Source organism: Podarcis bocagei (genome assembly GCF_964188305.1).
Source record: "Podarcis bocagei genome assembly, chromosome: 14".
Lineage (NCBI taxonomy): Eukaryota > Metazoa > Chordata > Lepidosauria > Squamata > Lacertidae > Podarcis > Podarcis bocagei.
The window spans coordinates 49314627-49323601 of record NC_138139.1 but is presented as its reverse complement, the minus strand read 5'-3'; the positions used below and the strand labels follow the sequence as shown (position 1 = coordinate 49323601).

The 8975-nt window shown below is 43.2% G+C and overlaps 1 pseudogene across 1 annotated transcript; it reads left to right on the top strand.

Moving 5' to 3' along the window:
- Positions 1-3045: 3045 nt before the first annotated feature.
- LOC308573497 (chemerin-like receptor 1 pseudogene) lies at positions 3046-5409 on the top strand (annotated as a pseudogene). Its single transcript, XR_014013420.1, has 2 exons — positions 3046-3114; positions 3617-5409. The product of XR_014013420.1 is annotated as a chemerin-like receptor 1 pseudogene (transcript).
- The last annotated feature ends 3566 nt before the right edge of the window (positions 5410-8975 follow it).

Here is an 8975-nt window from a genome sequence, read left to right as displayed (position 1 = left end):
AGCGGCCCGGGCCTCCCTACCTTGCCTCGCACGCTATTGGCTGAGAGCGTTCGAGCTCCCTTTAGAACGCACAAGCTCTGCCCCCTCCCCGTTATCAGAGCTGCCAGTTTTGATCTTCAGTGCTTTTTTTGCACCTCGGGCAGAGTTCCTCTGAGCATACGCAGAGTATTTTTTCTTTCTTTCAGGAAAACATTTATTGGGCAGCCGTTCCATCAAGAGAGGGGGAGCTGGCGGCTCACTCCGATCATCTTTGCAAAACAAAAACAAAACAACCCAGCTTCATCTGGTATCTCCTGCCTCTGAACCGCGCCAGCTGGTCATTATAGGACCGGTTTAGAAATTTGGGCTCGTGTTTTGTTCTTCCGCTTCCCTCCCTGTCCCTTTTCCTCTGTGTGTCTTTTAAAAAGAAATAAAAATTGTAAACCTGTAGGGCAGAGAATGTCCTGTGTCGACTGGTTGTATGTAAGCAGATCCGGGAGCCATTTTGGCAGAAGAGCAGCGTACAAACGTTCTCTCTATATATATTTATTTAAAGACATAATGAGGAGGTGTACCTGAACATGTGTAGGCTTTTTAAAAAAGCCTTTTCATTTATGATTTACTAATAGACCGTTTCCCCCAAAGAGGGGCCCTAGTATTAAGAAGGAAACAATGGTTGAAACAAAATAACAAGTTTAAATAAAAATAAAACACTAAAAAACTGAACCCAAGAAACAGAATTAAACCCACCAGCAAAAGTAGTGCGTCTTTAGTATTAATATGTTTATTTATTTACATCTCTCCATTCCTACAAGGTGCCCAAGGTAGCATACATGGTTCTGTTCCTCCCTATATAATCCTCACAACAACCTTATGAAGTAGATTAGGCTGAAAGGGAGGGACTAGCCCAAGGTCACCCAGAGAGCTCTATGGCTGAGTGGAGATTTGAACTCTGGTCTCCCAGGTGCTAGTATGACACTCTAACCACTATATATACCCTTGGCAATTTAAATCAATACATACTTTTGTAGGTACAAATCTACTTCATCCGATGCAAGGTTTTAAAAACCACTATAACATACAGAAGAGTCCTGCAGACTGCTTTCTTCCCTGAAGAATACCACCTTTCCTCTAGTGAAAAATAAAAAAAGTTGAAACACTGGCAATACCGGGTGGCAGGTGAAAACAACAAGCAACTCTGTCTCTTCCTGGGGAGGATAAGCAGAGCAGATTGACAGCCTAGAGGGCTGCTTCATACGCATTTCCCGCCCTGAAAGCATTTCAGTGCAGGAAGCAACACAACATACATGTAACTGTCATATGTGATGGTCTTATATAGTGAACGGGGTACACATTCCTTAAATAAATCATAAAATCTATTTATCTGGTGACTTTGGAGGTAACATAGCAGAGAGTATAATCAGACTATACCAATCTTAAAAAGCTGGAAAGACTGAATGGAGCTTTTGGGACGCAATTCATCAACATGATGTTTTCACAAGGTTGCCACTTTTTTCTCCCCACTTGCCTTGCTCCTGTGCTTTTAGAAGTTGGTGGTCACACAAAAAATAAAACTGCAACCCTATGTGTATTTTCTCAAGAGTAAATCCTACAGTGGGACTTACACGTGCCTGAAATTGGGACTGTAGGCAGGCAAAAGATAAATATATCTCCACTGTTCGGTATCCCATTTTCTAATGTTGATGGCATCTGTCTTGAGAGACAATGGAGTGCACTTCTGGACGTGAAGTTCAAACCACTGTGTTAGCAGCCCTGAAGTGACCCCCCCTTAGGTGCAACTGTCTTAGGGTTCTCCATCCTGGATTTGCGTAGGGTTTACTCCTGAGACTTTTCTTCTCCTGAATACTAATACTATTTTATTATTTTCATTTTATTATTTATACCCCATCTGGCTGAGTCCCCCCCCCATCCCACAAGGCAGTAGCAGGGCCAGATTGAGGTTTGATGAGGCCCTAAGCTACTGAAGGTAATAGGGCCCTTTCTATGTCCAGCTGTCCTTTGTCAACAACAAATTGCCATTGTTTTTGTGTTGAATATATGCTATATGGTAATTTATGGACCTAATAGGTATCTAAAGCCATTTGCACATAACAAATAGGAGCCTACACAACACAAAACACTGTTGTTGTATGTAGGTTTTATTTTATTTGCTTTTTATCTTTTATTTTGAAAATTACATCCAGTTGTTTTTTTTCCTTTAATTTTTTTTGGGGCCCCCAAGAGATTGGGACCCTAAGCTATAGCTTGTTTAGCTTATGCGTAAATCCGACACTGGGCAGTGGAGAATTAGGATCAGAGTTGTCCTTCACCTAGATGGGCTACCTCCGCAGGTTGACAAGCTCCATCTGCCCCTCACTTCCCTCTAAAGCATGCAAGGAAACTGCCTACTTAACTATTGGACCCACTATTGGTCTCGTCTGCTCAATCCACCGCAGCCTGTCTCCTAACTCTCAAAGGGTTTGAGACCCATTGGCTCCCCTCACCTGGTTTAGCCGGCCAGTTGAAGCTGTTTCTGAGCTGCGGCTGCTGTCACATGCTTCCAGCTTCCAGGAGCCACAGGTGAGAGCTGAGGGGTCTACTAATAAACTACAATTTCCATGATTCTTTGAGGGAAGCCATGACTGTTTAAAGAGGTATAATACTGCTTTAAATGTATAGTACAGCTGAAACTGTCATCTAACCTCCCAACAAACAAATCAGAAGGAATGTTCCTTAAATAGTCAATACCGTCTACTCTCCTTGAAAACATACTGCCTGTGACAATGGAGGAAATACACAGTGATTAGTAGTCATTGATTTATCCGTCATGAATTTGTCCAATCCTCTTTTAAAGCCACCCCAGTTGGTGACCAAAATAAAAACATGCCGCATATTACAACTAGTCCAAGGGTTAAATTCCATTAATAACATATAGGGGAAGAAGAGGCTGGAATAAATTAGATTCTCAAAATTCCCCTAAACAAAGACGTGTGGAAAGAAGAAGGAAAAGATTCAGGCCAAGATTATTCACCGCTGGGAAGAACACTCTGTTAAAGTCTTCTAGAGAAAACGTGTTAGATTGCTCCAGGAATCGGAACCAGCGAAGACATCTGTTGGAAGAGCCAAAAAGAAGGGGTGAGTCTTCCTGATCCCTGTCTTAGCCAGTAGTGTAAAACAAAATAGAATTTTAATGTATTTTTATTAGCAGCTAGAGAGATGAGGGAAAGATATGGTCTGGTGGAACTGGTGTAGTGGCGATAAATTTTATTTAGCTATAACGAGGAAGCCTCAAAAGCTTGCCAAAATAACAACACAAGTAATATATAAATCTGAACGATCAAGGAGCAGAAATATAACATCAAAGCTTGAAAAGATGAACAGCAACATTTCACCCATATTTAGCAGCAAATACCGAAATTTCAATACACGCCTTCTTAAAAAGATCATTGTTTAAGGCCAACTGAGACAAAGGTTGCCTTAGCTCAATTAAGTTCTTTAATTTGCCACAATGAATTCCAATTTCAGTTGGACTGACGTTGCAGACAGTTGCAGTAACTAACATAACCCTGTATTTTCTTCCCTGATTGGCTTTTCCTAAAGTGTTTATTTTCTCAAATATTTGGATGATTTTTATAAGATTTCAGGAGGATGAATACTTCACTGGGAATGGAGAACAGCTCTTCGTTGACCTTCCGGTCTAATATGACCTGGTGGCAGGAGAACACGACCTCTTCTCACACCGACCGCTATCTGGGCCTTCAAAAATGCATGCACCTCCTGTCCATAGTGATTTACAGCGTTGCTTGTCTCCTCGGGGTGACCGGGAATGGCCTAGTGATCTGGATTGCAGGCTTCAAGATGAAGAAGACGGTGAACGTAGTCTGGTTTCTCAACCTGGCCATTGCGGATTTCGTCTTCACGTTTTTTCTGCCCTTCAGCATCGCCTACACATCTCTGGGCTTCCACTGGCCTTTTGGGAAACTTCTGTGCAAGCTGAACAGCACCATTGCCTTCCTGAACATGTTTGCCAGTGTCTTCCTCTTGATGATCATTAGCATGGATCGGTGTGCTCTGGTCGTTTACCCAGTGTGGTCCAGAAACTACCGAACCACAAAACTGGCATATGGCATCGCTCTGGTGACATGGGTCACAGCTTTCATCATCAGCTCTCCGTACCTCATTTTTCGAGACACCGCAACGAACTCCAGGAACGTTACCAGCTGCTTCAATAACTTTGCTCTGTCCGACAATTACAATACCGAGGAGACCCGAAGGCTTTGGAGGATGAGGCACAAAGCCATGATCATATCCAGGTTCCTGTTTGGTTTCCTCTTTCCCTTCACCGTGATCCTGGTCTGCTACAGCATCGTGGCAGTCAGGATGAAACGGAGACGTCTAACCAAGTCCACCAAACCTTTCAGGATCATCATAGCTGTGACAGTGTCGTTTTTCATCTGCTATTTCCCGTATCACATCTTCTCCTTGCTAGAGATGTCCAAGGGTTCTGCAAATCATGAACTCAAGATGGCTTTATTATTGGGAATCCCTTTGGCCTCCAGTTTGGCGTTCTTCAACAGTTGCATCAACCCCATCCTTTATGTGTTTGTAGGGCAGAAGAAGTTCCGTCAGTCGGTAATCGTGGCCTTTGAGGGGGCTTTTGGAGAGGACTTTATCCTGTCTCTATCCAGCAAGAGAAAATCTAGATCCATCTCTCAGGCAGAGATTCAGGTGACTTCTGAAGTCAGTAGATGATTGGAAGACATCTGCTGCCAATTAACCACAAAGGGCCATTACTTAGTCAGTCCTTGTTTATGATTCATATGTACATCCATGCACACAAACTCACTGGGGTCTTCTTGATTTCACTGGGTTTCCACAACTTGGAATCACATTGCCCTTTGCCAAAACAGTTACTAGCACAAGTGGTTACTGTGCGTATGACTCTTCCAAATAACATTTTCTAAAGGCATTTCCAGACTGTTGCTAGCTTGCAAGTGGGATTCTAGTGCATACCACAAATTCAGGTTCTGCAATTAAAGCTGATTTGATGTTCTTGCTTAACAAACCTGTTTTTCCCTTCCCACTAAAAATAAATAAATTTCAAACTTCTTGCCATAAGGAAAGCGATGGAGATAAAGCACTGCAATTTTTGGGTTAGCACTTGCTTGATACAGCATCATATAACTTCCCCCAAAACAAATCAGAATGAATGCTCAGTAAAAATTCAGTATGACCTCCTTGAAAACTTTGTGCAAATGTATCAGGATGAATGCTCACTATTATTTAATATTTTATTTTGTCTTAATAAAGGTATTGCCTTAATGCGGATTTTTTTTTCTTAATGGATCAACACAACAGCCTATTATTTTCTTTTTCTTATGGCTTCTTCAAATGGTTGCAACCAGTGAGTGGATGGATATCCCAATGGCTTTGCAGAGGGGAGGGCTGTATATCAGTGGCAGAAAATCTACCTTTCATGCAGAAGGTTCCATGTTCCATCCCCATCATCTCCAAGCAGGGCCGAAAGAGACTCCCTGACTGAAACCCCTGAAGAGCTGCTGCCAGTCAGTGTAGACAGTACCATGCAAGATGGACCAATGATCTGATAAGGCAGCTTCCTAGGTTCCTATATTCCATTATCCTGCAAGTCCCATTCACAGACAATAGCGTCATAGTTAATGTATTGTTCACACCACCCAAATCTTTGAGTGGTACGAGATTCCAGGGGTTCCAGGCGCTTACTCAGGGTTTGTGTTTTCTTTGGAATGAGGTATAGCAGAGACTGTGGTGTCTTTAGGATATATGGGGTATTTATACATAAATTGCCCTTGCTTGGCAGGGGGTTGGACTCGATGGCCCTTGTAGTCTCTTCCAACTCTATGATTCTATGAAATACAATCCGACAGAGGGGTTCACAGCATTAACACCCCAAGAGGGTCTCTTGCCACAGCCTTGGATTCCAAAAGAAACCAGGCATAGCTGTGTCTCCCAACTGCCTAACCTGCAGCCTGCCATCACTCAGCTCTCAACTTTGCCCTGTCTTTCTAACTATCAGCAAGTTGAGGGAGGGGAGGGGGGCATCCATTTGCCATCTGGCACAGAGCCACTTACTTTGCTACATTAATACCATATACTTAATGACCATTACGTCACCAGGAAGCTAGCCTGGCTATTCCAGGAATTGAATCTGTGTTAGATCCAGAAATTAGAAGCAGAGGTAAGGCATACAGCTTACCCGCCCCCCGAAACTCGTAACAGTATATTACTATAACTCTCGAAAGTACCATTTAGTTGCGTCTCTCATTTGTTGGTTCGAAGAAGAAACACATCTGTACTTTTATTAAATACTTAACAATCTTTTAACAAACAGCTGAATTTCTCATTGGCTTTCAGGTGATGACAAATGTATTAAGCTGCACCCCAATCTATCACTATGTTTTGGAGCAAACGATCTCTTTTCTTTTTCAATCAATTTTCTTTAATTGTTACTGTAATCTAGGATTTTTATTAAGGGGATGAGAATGGTTTCAAAGAGGATAGAATATAAGAAAGAGAGGAAGAGTGGTGAATGAAGTGTGTTGGGGGGGGAATACAATTAAAATACTTGGGTCTCCTGTTGCTGTGTTAGGGATTTCTGTCCCTAACATTTCCAGGTAAGTCTGGAAAGGTCCCTTGCTCGAAACCTTTGTGAGATGATGTCAGCCAAGGTATAGACAATTTTGAGCTAGCTAGACAGACTAGGATAAAGCAGATTTCTATGTTCCTAAAGACAGCTCCAGAGAAATTCCTTTTCTTGCTTGCCTTGTGCAACTCATCTTTCAAGGTCTTTTAAACTTTAACATATGACTTTGAAAGGGGTGTGGAGTGGGTGGGAAGGCTTTCACAAAGCTCGGGGCAATTTTGTCCTGCAAAGCTGTTTGCAGTTCTTGAGAAACCGTGTTCAGTCCTGATGACTGGGAAAGTTGGCAGGAGCCTGAAGATGGGAGTGGTGGTGGGGAGGCGTTCCCGGAGGCTGGCCTTTGAGAGGATAGACTGGTAGTGTATGAAAAGGAGGGCCGCATTCAGCAGCGGCTGGTGCCCCTTGATTGGGTGGAAAGCAGTGAGGCCAACTAAACTTGGAGCCAGAGCCAATGACAGGGGGAGCCCTCCAATTCTAGATCTGCCCTCATCTTGTGGTGGTTGGTGCCCACCAGGACTGGCAGGAAGAGAAGAAGGGAAAGCTATTGCTCATGACAGACAGAGTCTAGTTTTTGTCCCCATCTTCCTCTGTGTTGAGCAGTGGATGAGACTCTTGATCTGAGGGTCATGGGTTCGAGGCCCAAGTTGGATGATAGATTCCTGCGCTGCAGAGCGTTGGACCAGACGATCCTCACGGTCCCTACCAACTCTACAGTTCTGCGAGTTCTGCAAAACCAGCAATGAGACTAAAGAGGTGGAAGTCAACAGGCAGTGCCACCGCCTGCACTGGTTGCAAGCAAGAAGGCAGGCAGGTGGAGCCTGGCTGAGGGAAGTGTGAGGTTGGTGGGGCAGTGCCAACTTCTGCTGTCCCCATCTCCCTTCCTCCCAAGTTCTACAAGGGCAAAACTGAGACGGAGGAGGAAGAAGCTGACAGCCAGGGGACCTCTTGGGATGGACGAAAGCAGGAGGGGCTGGCTAAGGGCAGACTGAAGCTGGTGGGGCAGGGCCCCATTCACCCTAATGGACCACCTTCCACCAGCCACAGGGGTGCGTCAAACCACTCGGTGTCTGTAAAAAGCAAGCTTCAGTAGAGGCGAGCATGCGAGGAAAGATACTCTGCCAGAAGGACAGAAAGAATGAGTGGCGATTTGATGCGCATGGCAGGTCTGCTGAATCCTGCAGCTTCCGTGCATTGCTCCACAATAAATGTGTGGCCATGTTACTCAATTGCTGAAGAGGACCCAGACATCTTTGCTCAAGGGAAATCAAATTTCCCCAGCATTCAAACCGTGGTTGCACAATTGTTATTGACACAGCCAGGATTTGTTCAGTAAATTCACCAAGTATACTCTTCTCTTCTCTTCTCTCTCTTCCCACCTGAAAGTAGTTCCTATAAATACTGAGTGAACTGAATATGATTTAAGTTCCTTCTGTAGTGGAATTTTAAATTCAATTCTGTTTTAATTTTAATTCAATGTTTCATCACACTTAAATCTCTGTTTGATTGTGGTCATTGCATTTACCATTTTTACCTATCTAAGAAGTGGCCCTACTGTTTAAGCTTTTCCATTGTTACACCCCCCCCCCCGCAAATTATTCACACAATATTCTGTGTGTGTTTCAATGTCTTCTTAAGTATATTTTATACTTCAGCACAGCAGCTTGTAAAATTCTGAAGATTGAAAAAAAAAAAAGCTGATGACCACGTGAATGAATTGTGAATTGAACTGGAATGGAGTTAGTTCCCATTTGGAGGGGGCAAACTGGAACTGGAACTAATTCATTTTTGGAGGGAGTAAACTGGAACTAGCTCCTTTTTAAAATGAACTTTCCAAGCACTGTATCTTCAACTTCCAGAAAAGTATTTAAAGAAGCGTATACAACTGACAGATTAATGAATTAATCAATCTATCTATCCAAGTGTTAGTGGGAACACACACACACACACAAACAACAACAACAACAAACAAACACACTGCTGAACTACTTGGAACACAGATGAAACTGAACATCAGGTCCATAATCCATTTCTTAACAACTCTGTCATATTATCTAGTCATCTTATCTATTTCAGCTGCATCCTGACCAATTCCTTTCTATGTGTCTTATCTGCAATTCAGTTTGCAGCTGAATGCTTTTAAACAATCCACTTCTGGGCAGAGTTAACTGGCAGCAATTGCAAAAACAAACAGTGGGATGGAAAATTGATTTTCTTTTTCCCATAGAGCTGCAAGGTTCAATACAGGACAGAGCTTCTGGGGTCTGTCTTGTATTTGCACAGAATGCATAAGTGCCATGACTTCCTGCCTGGACTAGCA